The sequence below is a fragment of the Calypte anna genome, chromosome 5A (genome assembly GCF_003957555.1).
Source record: "Calypte anna isolate BGI_N300 chromosome 5A, bCalAnn1_v1.p, whole genome shotgun sequence".
In the NCBI taxonomy this organism is placed as follows: Eukaryota; Metazoa; Chordata; class Aves; order Apodiformes; family Trochilidae; genus Calypte; species Calypte anna.
Window position 1 is genome coordinate 38364773 of NC_044251.1, and position 14699 is coordinate 38379471.

The following is a 14699-nucleotide window of genomic DNA, read 5'->3' on the forward strand; positions in this document are numbered from 1 at the left end:
TTTGCATCTCCAAACCTCGCTTGGGCTGCACGGTTCCCGAATGCCACTGGCACTTCCAGGCTCTCAGCTCACTCTCTGAATGCCCCATCTGCCAGCATCACCAAAAACCCCAAGGCTCACTTAAAATGTGTCTCCCCCTCTTTGTGCCCTTTCCTTTTATTGTGGCATTTGTCACAACCTGAAGGACACATCTGGGCCTGCTGTCTCAGAAGAAAACATCTTGGTCTGCTCAAGGGCAGACGAGCTTCAGTGGTTCAGTGATGAAATTCAGGGTGCAGCAAGAAAAAAACAAAGCAGTTCATTTACAGGGCCAGTAAACACTTGTATGTTCACTGGTGGGGAAAAAAATTTAGTTTCATGAGTTTGTAACACACCAGAATAAGCACTCCTTTTCCCACCTAAACAAAATTTACACCTACTACAAGCAGCAGAAGTACTGGGAAGACCTCTTCGTACGTGCCAGCACAGGGTTCCCATCTGGAGGTGCTGATGATGCTCCTCAGGGAAAAGAGCAACAGCCTCCATCACACTACAAAAATACCACAGCCAGGCTTGCAAGTCACCTCCCCAGCACAGGAGGAGCTCCCCACCATGGGCAGCACAGGTGCTGTTGACTCTGCAATCCAGTTTCCAAGGCAAAGAGCGTGGTGCACAGCAGGATGAGACAGGATCTGCCTTAATGCTCTCCAACTGGAATCAGTCCTTGGAGCAGCACTGCTCAGCCTGGCAAATCACCAAAATTCCAGAGAGGATGGTGAGAAGTGTCTTCCAGGACCATGTCTGCCCCAGGGCAATAGGTTTGGGTCAAAGGAGAAGGAGCTGAGGGCTTGCAGCATCATCCATCCACAACCCTTTGCCCCCTCTGTGGTTGCAGAGACAAGCAGAGCTCAGTGCACTGATGAATCTGAGCAGAGAAGATGCTGCTGGAAACAAAAACTTGTTTAGTTTCTGAGGATTAAAAAACAAGCGCTGCTGGAAAAGTTTCCCAGTCAGCTCGACAGCCAGCAGCACAGCAACACCCAAGGAGGTCACGAATTCTCCACTAAAAGGGAGAACCTAATCAGTGACAAGCTGAGCACCAGATCCTCTAAACAGGAGCTCCAGCAGATCAGCTCAGGCAATGCCATTTATTTCAGGAACAAGGACAACAAACGTGGAACCACAGACAAGACCCATTTTGGGAACCTACATAAATATATATATATTTCTTAATACTCACTAGGGTGCTGAACGACCCAATTCCACAAATGCACACTATTTTTTTTTTTTTCCAGCAGCCAGGCCAATCTGTGGTCCTTCTTTTGCAGAAGCCAATGAGGAAGTGGGGTGGGGTTGGTGGTGGGATAGAGTTTTCAAGTCACATATTCCTTCCCTAAACACCCTGACTGATTTGCATCCTCAAACCCAGGCACAACACTTGTCGGGGGTGGCTTAAGCCAAAGGAGACTTTTCCTTTTCCTTTTCCTTTTCCTTTTCCTTTTCCTTTTCCTTTTCCTTTTCCTTTCCCTTTCCCTTTTCCTTTTCCTTTCCCTTTCCCTTTTCCTTTCCCTTTCCCTTTTCCTTTTCCTTTCCCTTTCCCTTTTCCTTTCCCTTTCCCTTTTCCTTTCCCTTTTCCTTTCCCTTTCCCTTTCCCTTTTCCTTTCCCTTTTCCTTTCCCTTTTCCTTTCCCTTTCCCTTTTCCTTTCCCTTTCCCTTTTCCTTTTCCTTTCCCTTTTCCTTTTCCTTTTCCTTTCCCTTTCCCTTTTCCTTTCCCTTTTCCCTTTTCCTTCTTTTTCTTTTCTTTTTCAGCTGGGTTGGAAAGACCTCTGAGATCATGAAGTCCAACCCTTGATCCACTCCCACTGCAGTTCCCAGCCCATGGCACTCAGTGCCACATCCAGGCTCTTTGGAAAGATCTCCAGACACGGAGAATCCACTACTTCCCTGGGCAGCCCATTCCAATGCCTGATCACCCTCTCCAGAAAGAAATTCTTTCTCATCTCCAACCTAAACCTCCCCTGGCACAACTTGAGACCCTGCCCTCTTGTCTTGCTGAGAGTTGCCTGGGAAAAGAGCCCAACCCCCCCCTGGCTCCAACCTCCTTTCAGGGAGTTGGAGAGAGTGATGAGGTCTCCCCTGAGCCTCCTCTTCTCCAGCCTCAACACCCCCAGCTCCCTCAGCCCTTCCTCACAGGACTTGTGCTGGATCCCTTCACAGCCTCCTTGCTCTTCTCTGGACCTGCTCCAGCACCTCAATCTCCTTCCTGAGCTGAGGGGCCCAGAACTGGACACAGGACTCAAGCTGTGGCCTCACCAGGGCTGAGTACAGGGGCAGAAGGAATTTCCACTTCCCAGGAAGGTGGAGGGAGGAGAGGGGGTTCTCTCCAGGAAGGGTGCTGAAGCAGCCTCCTGCCCTCCTCTGCCCTGGTCTGGCTTCAAAAGGCAACTCAGAAAAACTCAGCAGAAAGAAAAGGGGAAGTGAGGGGCCATCCCCCCACTGCTCTCCTTACTCTGCTCTTGTTTTGGGGCACCAGCTGCAGGTGCTGCATTGTGGTGGGGCTCAAAGGGGCTGAGACAGCCCTTTCAGAGCCAAGGTCAAGAGAGAGGAGGGATTAGAAACCCAGGGCTCTCCCAAAAGCCCATGGCCTTGCAGAGAGGATCATCACAAAAACTGTACTATTTGAACCTGGTCTTTCAGGGAGTCTTTGTGTTTGTCCAGGGTGACAGCTGTCTGGGTGAGAGCTGCCTGGCCAAGGCTTGGCATCAAAGCCAAAAACAGTCCCCAGAAAGATGTAAGACCCCTTGGGCAGCTCAGGAGAGGGATTGCACTAAGAATCCCAAGGGAAAGCATCCTCCTCCATTCTGGATCTGCCCTCCTGACTGAGGCACAAGTGCAAGGCAACATCCACCCCCACTCCATTCCATTACTGGTTTTGGCCCCAGTGGGGGGAAAACACACAAAGCACAAAACACCTCCAGGAGGCTGATAGTACCAAGCTGTGAATCTGACCCCAACACATCACAACTTACAGATAATTAGCCAGGAAGAGCAGCTTCAGTGATCAGAAACCTCCCTGAGATGCCAGGTGCCAGGACCACCTCCCAAACCAGTTGCTGGAAGAAAACCTCCCTTCTCAATATTCCCCTCTCCATCTGAAAGGATGTGGATTAAAGCTGCTTCTGAGATCACTCCCAGCTTCCTTTGATGATGCAAAGCTTTTGTCAATAAAAAACTCAACAGCCTGGCAAGCGGGGAAGAGAGCAGCTGTATTTCCCACTGGAGGAGGGTATTTGTTTGCCAATTAGCCTTTTCCTGGAGAACAATAGTTCAATAAAAGCTTTCCTCTATTTTAATTCTCCCTTTTTTCCTCCTCCTCAGCCCTCCCCCCCACCATTCCAGCCTCAAGCCCTGCTCCTCTCGTGAATATTTGGGCTCTGACTTTGATTTATCATATGCAAAGCCTCGATGCTGAGCTTTCCATTTCACTGCTCCCCATTCCTGCAGGAATCCCCAGGGTGAGATGGGCTCTCCGAGTGTAAGACTGAGGAGGGGAACTAGGGGGGTGTGGGGAAGAGGAAGGCAGGCAGGTTTTTAATCTCTCTTAAAAACCTCTTAATTAATTTGACATTGCAAACTGGAGCTTCCAAGTTGCCCAGCAGCTTCCATTCCATCAGCACAGCATCTGCCATCGGGCCAACACCATGCCAAGGCAACAAGAAGCCACTGGCTGAGTCCCAGTGGGCTACTTTTGGGTCATGTTTGGAAATTTTAAGGGTTATCCATGTTTAAGGTGAGGCTGGCAATTATGCAGCTTGCAGGGTATACAGCGAGCTGGTCTTCTTCTCTTTCAAAATAGGAAACTGGGTGTAGGCTGCAGTAAACAGGAGTCCTTCCTACCAGGGGCCCTGATGGGTATCATTAAATTTCAGTATATCATTAAACTTCTAGCCCAGAAAGTGCCCAAAGCAAACAAAACACATTTGTCAGACGTCTCAGCCGTCCTACACACCAAAACCCATCTGCAATGCTGATTTCCCCTCAACCATTTTTAAATCTTGACGTTAATCCAGAGCGATTCCTCCCGCTGAAGTCTGAACCCGGGGTTGAGAATTCCTTGATAAAAACATCTCATGGCAGGAACGGCCCTCTGGATGCTTTGCTTGCAGTACAACACTAAACCCTCCCTGTGTTTCAGCAAATGAAGGCTGTAAAAACCAACATAGATGAGCTCTCATCAGGCACAACACGATCCCAAGAACTTCCACATGATGCCTGCTCCCACCCAGCCTGGGAAAAAGCAGGAATTTTTATCACATTACACTAAAAGACTGTTTGCATTTAAATATAATAAAGAAAAGCAGGAGAGTGCAGCAGGCAGGACTGATTGGAAGGCTTGATTATAATTTTTTAAGTGGATGCAACATGTTGTAGCTCATGGCAGAAGCTCTGCTTTGCCCAGGATGGAGCTGCAGAAGAGCAGAACTTGGCTTTCCCAGCAGAGCTGCTCAAACTCACCACATGCAATTTGGAGGAGCTGGGCTAATCAAGGCACATCATTTGAACTGCCAAACTATTCTGACTGCAGCTGATGGCAGGGAGAATGGAAGGGCTGGCTCCAAAGTCACCCAATGCATTGCTGCCAGGGATGGACAGGATTCTGTCCCTCTTTCCCAGCAGGAGCATCCAGAGGGAAACATCCATTCGGCAGAGATCCCAAGGTGATGCATTTAAAAATCAATAGGGGCTATTTTAGTGCTTAATCCAGCAGCATCGATACAAACCAAATTTAAAGCACAAAGAGTATGTGCACAGGGTTTTTATTTCTCCTTCTGTGCACTGACTTAACCAAAATATGTTTTTCCCCAGACACTTTGAAGTCCAAACAGGGCATCCAAAGCATTGCTAATGCAACCTGCCTCCCACTATCTCAAGATGCTGCTTAAAAACCAAACCCCACCACCCCACAAAAGCAAACACTCCAGTGAGGAAACCCTCCTCAAAAGTGCAATATCACAACAGCAGCCACCTCCCTGCCAGGGCTACTGTACCCACCAGAAACTGCAATACAAGCTTCTTATCCCTGTAGGTATTTACACAATGATTTCCCTTTTCATTAAAAAAAATAAGAAAGGGAAAATAAAATGTTTCACAATTGCAAAGAATGGCTTGAAAATGTGACCCAAGGGGGTCCTGAGAGGCTCAGACACCCCAAGAGAAGATAACTGTGTTTGAGGTTTTTAATTTACTCTCATCTGCTGCAGGAGCACAGTCTGGGTGTTCATATATTTGGGACTAACCACACTGCAAACACACCCACAAGTACAAATTTACCTTCCCAGTGGCCACTGCAGGCACAAAATGGGCTCAGAAAGCCACAGTGTCACCTGTTTCTCTTGGGGTACAGCAACCTCTTCCATCTACCATCTCCCTCCTGCTCACCCACTGTTCTCTGTTGTTCAACACCATCCCTTTGCTTGCCTTCCTGAGCCTCCAGACCCATCCTCGATGCCTTTCCAAGCTCAAGCATCCCTGCAGATGACTTCTTGCTTGAGTATAGGCAGCAAAGTATTTCTCCCCATTGACACCAGCCTGGTTTACTCACCAACCAAAGCAACAAAGAACTTAACAGAATCATAGAATGGCTTGGGTTGGAAGAGACCTTAAAGATCACCCAGTTCTAACCCCCTTGCCATGGGCAGGGATACCTTCCACTTCACCTCTTTGAGAGTTCCTGAGTTCTGATGGTCTTGCAGAGGTCTTCACAGCTGCTACAGCTGCATCTCCAACACTCCAACTTCCCCCCTGCCTCCATTCCTTTAGCAGCTTTGAAGATGAAACAGCTCTAGCAGTAAAGGTTGAGACTGAGTTTCTTATTCAGAAGAGCCACTCAGGGCTGCAGCTTTCTATGAACCAGCTCACCACATCTTCCAGCACAGCTCAGACAACACAGCTGATAACCCAGCAGGTCTAACCAACCTTGAAACCCAGTGAGATGAGGCTTATTCCTCAATTTGTGCTTCCTCATACCCGTGATATGAGGGCCACGAGCCAGTCAAGCAAAAGCTTCAAGCTGGGAGAGCCACATCCATTGGGTTCCTGAAGCACCTAAGCAGAGCCCCAACAGTGAAACACAAAGCCAAGCCAGCAGGGATGGTGTTTTCTGGCTCAGGGACTGCAACAACCTCAGAGCATCTCTGCTCAGACACTCCATGGTACTGTTGCCATACACTTCACCAAAAGCCAGAGGTCCAACATGAGAAGGGGCTGGATAAGGCTGTTTGCTGCTCAGCTTTCATCAGAAGCACACCCACCTCAAATTCTCCCCCTACAACAGAATAAAACCACCTCAGATCTCCAAAATCCAGAACCTCCATCTCACCCTCCCTACAATGGAAAGCCTGAAGTTTTGGCAGCTCAAACCTGGGAAAACATTTTCCCCCCATGTCCAAGCTCAGTAGCCCTTGCTCCCCAGATTAACCCTGCAGTTTGGATGCCCTAAACACCCCCTAATGAAAAAACTCAAAGAGAAAGCAACCTTGAGGTCATGTGTGATCTTGTGACTGTCCATTGGGGGAAGGAAGTTCAACGGCTTTTGGGTGACAAAGAACCACAGTGTTTTCCAGAATGAGACCTGTAATATCACAGCCTGAAGAAGCTGCATGTTAGATTTAGGTACCTGAAAAGCCAAGATTCATTCGCTGCCATGGGAGATTGCCACAGAAAGAGAAAACACCCTGAAATAACTGAAATAAAATAAAATAATAAAAACAAATTTTTAAAAATTAAAAAAAAAAAAAGAAAAGAAAAGAAAAAAAGGTCCCAAACCCTAAGCTGCAGGTTTTTGCAGCTGTCAAGAACTACCCATTCCCATCAACTGCAACACAAGCTGTGAGAGGGGGAGGAGGGGAGAAAAAGCATCTCCCAGGCAATCACAGGCATTTTTTTTTGCCCAGCTGAGAACTTCATGGGGGGAGCAACCCATGGCTCAACAGGAGCACTTGAAGCACGCTGTTGCTTTATAAATTCACTTTCAGTAGATTTACCAACACGTCATATGGAGAAGGAATTTGTGCTATGCAAATCCAGCCCCAGACTGCTCCCTGCCTAATCTGGCTTTAGGTTCAAATGCTCATTACTGCGGCGCCTCATCGGGTAAGGAGCAAGAGACAGCTTTAGTTTGGGCTCCCAGGACTTCAGCTGTGTTCTTACTGAGGCATCAAATGGAGGAGAGAGAAAAAGAGAAGAGAAGAGAAGAGAAGAGAAGAGAAGAGAAGAGAAGAGAAAGAGAAGAGAAGAGAAGAGAGAAGAGAGAAGAGAGAAGAGAGAAGAGAGAAAGAGAGAAGAGAGAAGAGAAGAGAGAAGAGAGAAGAGAGAAGAGAGAAGAGGAGAAGAGAGAAGAGAGAAGAGAGAAGAGAGAAGAGAGAAGAGAGAAGAGAGAAGAGAGAAGAGAGAAGAGAGAAGAGAGAAGAGAGAAGAGAGAAGAGAGAAAGAGAGGAGAGAGAGGAGAGAGGAGAGAGGAGAAGAGAGAAGAGAGAAGAGAGGAGAAGAGAGAGAGAGAAGAGAGAAGAGAGAGAAGAGAGAAGAGAGAGAAGAGAGAAGAGAGAAGAGAGAAGAGAAAAGAGAGAAAATAGAAGGGAGAAGAGAAAAAAGAGAAGAAAAAGAGAAGAGAAGAGAAGAGAAGAGAAGAGAAGAGAAGAGAAGAGAAGAGAGAAAGAGAAAAGAGAAGAGAAGAAAGAAAAGGAAAAAAGAAAAAGGCAAAAAGGAAAAGGAAAGGAAAAGGAAAAAGGGAAAGGGAAAAAATCCACAACTCTGCCAAGAATTAAAGCCTTGGTGGAAGGCACAGGACAAAAATCAGGCATGGAAAAAAGTATAGACACCTATCAGTAAAAGCCCAGACAGATATGCAAACATTTGGAGGCTCCCCATCAAGGACACAGTGAATGTCCAGCCTTGCTCCTGCCCCATCTTACTCCTGCAGGGCAGTAGGGTCTTTCAGGGTCTTCTCCTCTTTTGCCTTGAGACCACAGGGGTGATGCAAGGATCTCACCCCCACGTAGGACCCATCTACCAGCAGCACTGAGCACACCTGGTCACACCATAACCTCCAGACTAACCTTATGCGTGCCTGGGCACCATTGAAGGACCCCCAAAACCTGAGTAACATGTGCCAAGCAGGAGCTGGTTGATGGTTTGGGGAGGACAGAGTTCTCTTAATACATCAGGGTCTGCAATAGGACATGAAGGACCATGGGAACATCATTCCTGGAGGCCATCACCCAACATCAGGGGATCATGCCATAGCTAAGGTCATCTTTACCCTTCCTGCACCAGACAAGGTGATTCCTTCACTTCTACATTTCTCAGTGATCTGTCTGTCCAAGCCATATCCCTACATCCCTGGTACCTCCAGGAGACAGCCCAGATGCCAGCCTTTCACCTCCACCATGCAGCCACCCTGTACCAGAAATAACCCTGAGGCAGGGACACCAGCACCCACCACTCAGGCTTGACAGGTCCTCCTCTCCATCTGCTGCTCATCTGCCACACAAAGCTTTTCCAGTGGTGGGAGATGGTGAGGTTTTTCAACCTTGTTGTCCAGCTCTGATCTCCAAGATACCATATCTCAGCAGCTTGTCCTCCCCTACCTCCAAAATGCCAAATGCAGAACTCCAACCACCTCTAGCCAAGGGTCAACACATGCAGATGTTGCTACCAGCTCCTGAAGACCCTCAAAGACTGTGCTGACCCTTCTACAGAAACTAACAGAGAGGAGATTCCCTCTGTGAACCTCAGCAATATGAGCCACACTGCTATCAAGGCTCCAGGGTTACATTTATTAGACATCAGAGAATTCACACAGGGGAACATGCCCCCTGCAAACACCTACAGGTCTGTGCAGGGCCCTGCAGTGGGGGCTCTCTGGTGTCTTGTAATGTGGTAAATCTTAAACTTAAGCATTCTTCTTGGCTTGGATGTTCCTAACATTTGTGTGGACTCCCTGGTGCTCAACAGAGACTGAGTTGCCATTGAATCCCTTAATAAAAAACCTCCACAACGCCCCTCTAACCTGATGCCTGTTCTGACAAAACCTGCAGCAGCTCCACATGTCTGAGATGAAAATAAATCTGGCAGAGAGGGCAAAATCAGCCAGTGGACCTGAATTGTCAGGGATGGGGAAGGAGGAGCAGGTGGTCAGACCAACTTTAAAGCTTCCTTTCATTAGGAGACTGAGCTAAAATCACAGGTTAACTTTCAGTGGTGCATGTTATTAGTGAGGTGGCTGATATTCTGCCTCACAGGCACACGTGCTCTACGCTTCATCATTTACTGAATGAATATTCAAATGCTCTGAAAGGAGAAGGAAAGCAAACCCAAAGAAACTGGAGGCTGCAGCTCGCAGTGTTTTCACAAGCCTGTTCAAAGCCCAAGCCAGATTTACCAGTGCCTGTGTCGCTGCCTGACTGTGTGGGTGGCTCTCCCTCAGCTCTGCACCTCCTCAGCTCCTGGCAGTGCCTGGAGCTGGTCTGGGGGATTTTTTTTTTCTCCTCACTCCTTCTAGCTGAAAAGACAGCAGTGGGTGGTTAAATGAGGTGGAAAGACCTCCTATCCCACACAGCCCAGCTCATGGTGCAGAGGGAAGAACTCCCTACCTGAGTACAGAGCTGGAGATGCTAGCAGGGAAGTCCTTCCCAGCACTGAAGGGGCCATGCAAATAGTATTTACTGTGCCACAGGGACCAAATACACCAACAAAATCACACTTGTTTGTGAGCCAAAAAAAAAGAAAGAGTTTCTCATTCCCATGTTTACAGCCACTGTCACTTGTGGAGCTCTGTCTCCAACAGGCTCCAGGACAAGGTCATCTCCAGTGATGCCTGTGAGCAGGTCCCACTTGAGGAGATCCTTTATCCCACCGTGGCACAGGGACTCAAGGACAGTTCACATATATGTGTTTCCAAGGGGAAAAAAAAAAATCTCAAAGCTGCATTTCTAGAGCTGTGGATAGCACATATGCAAAGAGCATGGTTTGCTTATAACAGCCCAGGATGGCAAGCCACTTGAGAAGTAAAAAATAATTTAATGAATAAGTATATTTAGATTTATAACCCCGCAGCAGCTTTATTTATAGGGATGCCAATCACTTTTACACAGATATAAAATTGGCTGGCAGAATGCCTTAGACTATATCCAGAAAGCCATCTGTAACAAATCTAAGCCGTGATATCTCTGCATACGTTTGGCCAAACAGTAACACTAATGCCAGCCATCTGACTTCAAACGTACAGATGGGCTGAGGTGGAGCTCATCAAGCCTGCCACACAGCCAAAGACAGATGAATTTTGCTGTCACCTACTATAAACTGGCTGGGGGAAGGACCACATGAAGGAAAAACCAATCCCTCTCTGCGCTGTGTGGATTCTGATACCAAAGGAAGAGAGACGTGGCTACAGGTCAATGTCTTTCAAAACCTTTCATCACTGAAATGGGGGAATAAAGCAAGGAAAAAACCTCACTTGGAGCTCTGCAGGACCTTTAAAAGGTGATGGGATTAAGGCAGGGCTCTTGCATATAGTTTTGTTGGTCCACTGCTCCAGACACAAAGCTGGGACAGTGGAAGATGAGGGAGAAATAAATTGAAAGCCATCACTTGGCTCCCAGGCTCAAAGCAGACAAGAATTCCTCTCCCACCACTGCCCAGGATCTTGCAGCTTTATTTAACCCTGCAGATATCAAGGAGGGAGTTTGCTGTTGATTTCCACAGGGTTCAGGTTGAAGCATCCCAAACTACCCCATGCTGTTGGGATGGGTCTGGGGGCTTCCAGTTGCTGCCCTTCCAGCTCACGTGGGGATCACCTGGAGAACTAAAAAGTCACCTCTAATTCACAGGAAACATATTCAAAAACTGCTATTGGTTCCAGGGGGTCTTCTGGGGGTTGGCTGTCACAGAAGTGGGGCAAAACAAGGATGGCTCCACACCAAACACAGACTGTGGGTAAATTCAGCTCGCCCACAAAAGCTGCAGGATTTTGGCAAATGCCAAAGCGGAAAAGGTTGCTCTGGAATATTATTTTTGAATAGCTCTGGGAACAGACCCAGCATTAATTTTCAACACTTATTCGGCAAATGATTTGAATAAACTGAAGGATGCACACTGACAGCATTATTTGGTAGATTTTTCCCTCTTCTCCCTAGATAATTTATGAAAAAAACAACTCCCAGCAAACACGATCGCCTTTCAGTTCAATGCATGGATTCAACTGACCCTGCCTTGGGGATAAGGTAACCTCTCCAGATCCCTTCCAGGCCAGTTTTAATACCATTTTACACCACAAACTGTTTACATGCTGGCATTTGCTCTGATTCATCCCTGGAAATAAATATGTCTAAAAGAATAATTGATGGAAAGAAAGAACTGAAACCCAACAGCAGTTCCCTCTCTCAAGGACAAAGCAAAGGAAAACAACCAGACACAGAGCTATGACATCCTAGATCCAAATGTTTTCCAAAACACTTACAAATGTTTTCCAAAGCTTCCAGCTGAAGCTTTCACAGCCAGCCTGTGACTCCACCAAAGCCTCAGGCTATGGTTGCAGCCCATGCCATTATCTGAATGTGGCATCACCAAGGAGATAGTTGGCCATGACTTTTCCAAATACACACATGGTGAAACAGACCCAAGACCCCTGGTGCAGAAAACACAGCACTTCAAAGAAAAAACCTCTCTTGCTTTTTCCATATGGCATCTTCCAATGTGATGGAGCTCAATTGCTACGTGGGCTTTCAAGAAGAGTCTGTGAATGCACGTGGCCAGTTTAGTCCAGGCACCTCAGGAAACCACTCCTCTGCCTCTAATCCTTTGGAATTACAGAATAAAATTAAACAGTTTTAAAAATATGTTTTAAAAAAAGCTACTTATGAAGACTAAAGAGAGAACAAAAACATTCTCTACACTGCAGCAAGGAATTCTCAAGTTCTGTCTGAACATCAACAAATGTGGACTTCTGTGGTTATTACACAGCCAAAACTGAGATGGTTTGGGAGATGCTGGTCTGACCCCAACTTCAAAGGGTGAACAGCAAGGTCTCAACAGTGTTTAGGTGAAAGAACCAACTCTGGGGACTGAAGCACATTGCTGGTTCCCATCCCCAGCCTCCTGACCCCACTGTTGATGTGACAGCTTCCACCAACACCAGTGGCCTCATCAGAAGTAGCAAAGCCCATCAAGCAGAATCTCAGAGGTCCTTCAAGATCTTCATCTCTCTCGACTTGCTTCTGGACACAATCAAAACCCAAAGCAGGCTGCTTTGGAAAGGACCCCTTCTATCAACTGTATGTGGGCTTTTGATTAGACCTTTTATAGAGCTGAAAAAAAAAGCCTTGCTGCAGGATGATAAAGTCTAGACACTACAATATATTTTCCAGCTGATCCAGCAAACCTAAAAAGCCCTCCCTTGATCTTGGACTGCCATGATCAAAGCCATTATCCCATTCAGAGCTCTTCTGAAACTTTAGCTTCCAAATGTGCAAGTTATTTTAAAAATCTAAACCAGGCCAAGTCTCTTGTTTGGAGTTTTATGAGAAAAATGGGGTGTGCTTCTTCCAAACCTTCTCCCCTGCCATGTCTGGAAGTGGTTGGTGGGCACATGGTGAAGGACAAGAGCAGGGAAGCAGCCCCAGTAGTGCCTGGGGGCACCTCAGTGGCACCCAATGGCCATGGTCTGTTTGAATAGGGGGACAGAGCCATCCCCAGAGGGTGGCTACAGTGTGGGGTAATATTCCCCATCCTGAAATTAGATTAAATTTTTTAGAGAGCAAACACCCTTTGCATCCCTATCCTTAGGATCTGTGCCTGCTGCTGGCATCCTCCATCACAGGGTTGTGTTATTCTGAGGCCCAAGAAGAGGAAAAATCTTGAAAAACCTTCATTTTCTACAGGAATTAAATAAAACTAAATGCTAAAATTCCTTTACCACGTAGCAGGATGCTCAAGAGCACAAAGAACAGACAGCCCTGTGGTAAGGGTCAACTGGAAAAATATGATATTCCAAGAAAAAAAAATCATCTTCCAGTTTCCTGGAGGAATATTTCAGGTGGCTGAAAGAAAAGAAGAAACACATAGTCCTTCAAAAGCATAGAAAAGGAGAAGTCAAAGGATGGGTGATCTGGAGAGACATGGAGCTTGGGGACAACTGAAAAGGGTTTTTGAAAGCACATAGCCACCAAGCTGCACCCCCCATGTCCCAAGGTGGACTTCTAACTGTGGAATGTTCTTCAAAGAGAGATGGGAACAGGAGGTATCTTCTGCCACAAAAAGAAGAGAGCAACATGGAGCATTCACAAGCTCCAAAGCTATTTAGAAGACAAATTTAGCTCCCTAGTGAATGCTTCATTCTTTCCTGTGAGGGTGGTGAGACTCTGGCACAGGTTGCCCAAGGATGTTGTGGCTGCCCCATCCCTGGCAGTGTCTCAGCCCAGGTTGGATGGGGCTTGGAGCAACCTGGGCTGGTGGGAGGTGTCCCTGCCCATGCAGGGGCATTGGAACTGCATGATCTTTAAGGTCCCTTCCAACCCAAACCATTTTATGATTCTATGATTCATTTAACTGAGCAGCTTCTAAAGCACTGGGAAAACAACCCCCATGGTTCTCCTTTTCCTCACCAGCATCTGCCTACATGGTGCTGCCCATTTCCCTTCTCCTCTATGCTTTCACCCTCTCCTCACAGATCTGCGAAAGGCTGAGTGAAGCAGGCAGGCACGTGCCAAGAGGATGGGAATCAGGGACCCCTCATCCCCTGTGGCATCCCTCACTGTGGATGGAAGGGCCATGCTGGGCAAGAGCAATGCCCATGTTGCACATCACACATCCACAGAGCTTCAGGAGTTGTTGTCTGAGCCTCCACCACCTCTCCAGCTGCATAAATGTCAAGAAAATAAATCAGGTCGACAGCCTTCCTGAAGAATGTTTCCATCAAATTGGATTCTTCCCACTCACACCAGAGCAGAAAGAGCAAGGGCAACCTGGTTCTGGCTGTGACAGCCACCGTGTTGATCCCAGAGGGGATGGAGAATTTGTTGGCATTTCCTCAAAATATTGCTTGGGAACTGGATGGAACATGGGAAACCTGCTCGGCTTCAGCTCTGCCACAGAGTCCAACATGTGCCCCAGTGCAGTTGATTGTCTTTACTCTCCCCAACAAATAAAAAGAGATGGATTTCTGCTGTAGCCTCCATGCAAGTGTGTCACTGGATCTGCTGAAGGCCCCAGACTCTGACAGCCCCACCTTGCTCTCACCCTGCCCCCTTCCCTCTAAGGAGCTTCTCCCAAGAGCAGAGAACAGAGAGCAAAGCCCTGGGTGCACACCTCTAATCCCTCAGAAGAACTAACACAATATTCCTGACCTCAAAAACTTCTGGTCTCCATCCCAGGAGAGAGCAGAGGAGCCAGGGGCTGCTTCTGGATTGTAAAGGATCTAAACCCCCCCCAGGGAAGCAGAGTGCACCCTGAACGCTTGGCCCCAGAGTCTGCACATCTGACATGATAAACAAGGTGCTGAGGGCAGCTGACAAGCCAGCATCTCCATACACAACCCCTACCAACACTGGCTTGGGAAGAAAGGGAAATCAAGGGGAAAAATAGTCCAGCCTCACACTGTCATCACCATGGTGGCCGCCTGCTTCTGGTAATAAATATTGAAGGGAAAATATAATGTGATTCACTTA

At 47.4% G+C, this 14699-nt stretch overlaps 1 protein-coding gene across 2 annotated transcripts in view; it reads right to left on the bottom strand.

The window, feature by feature from the left end:
- Positions 1-14699, bottom strand: part of DAAM1 (dishevelled associated activator of morphogenesis 1) — a 97053-nt gene that overhangs the window by 64024 nt on the left and 18330 nt on the right. The window lies entirely within an intron of this gene.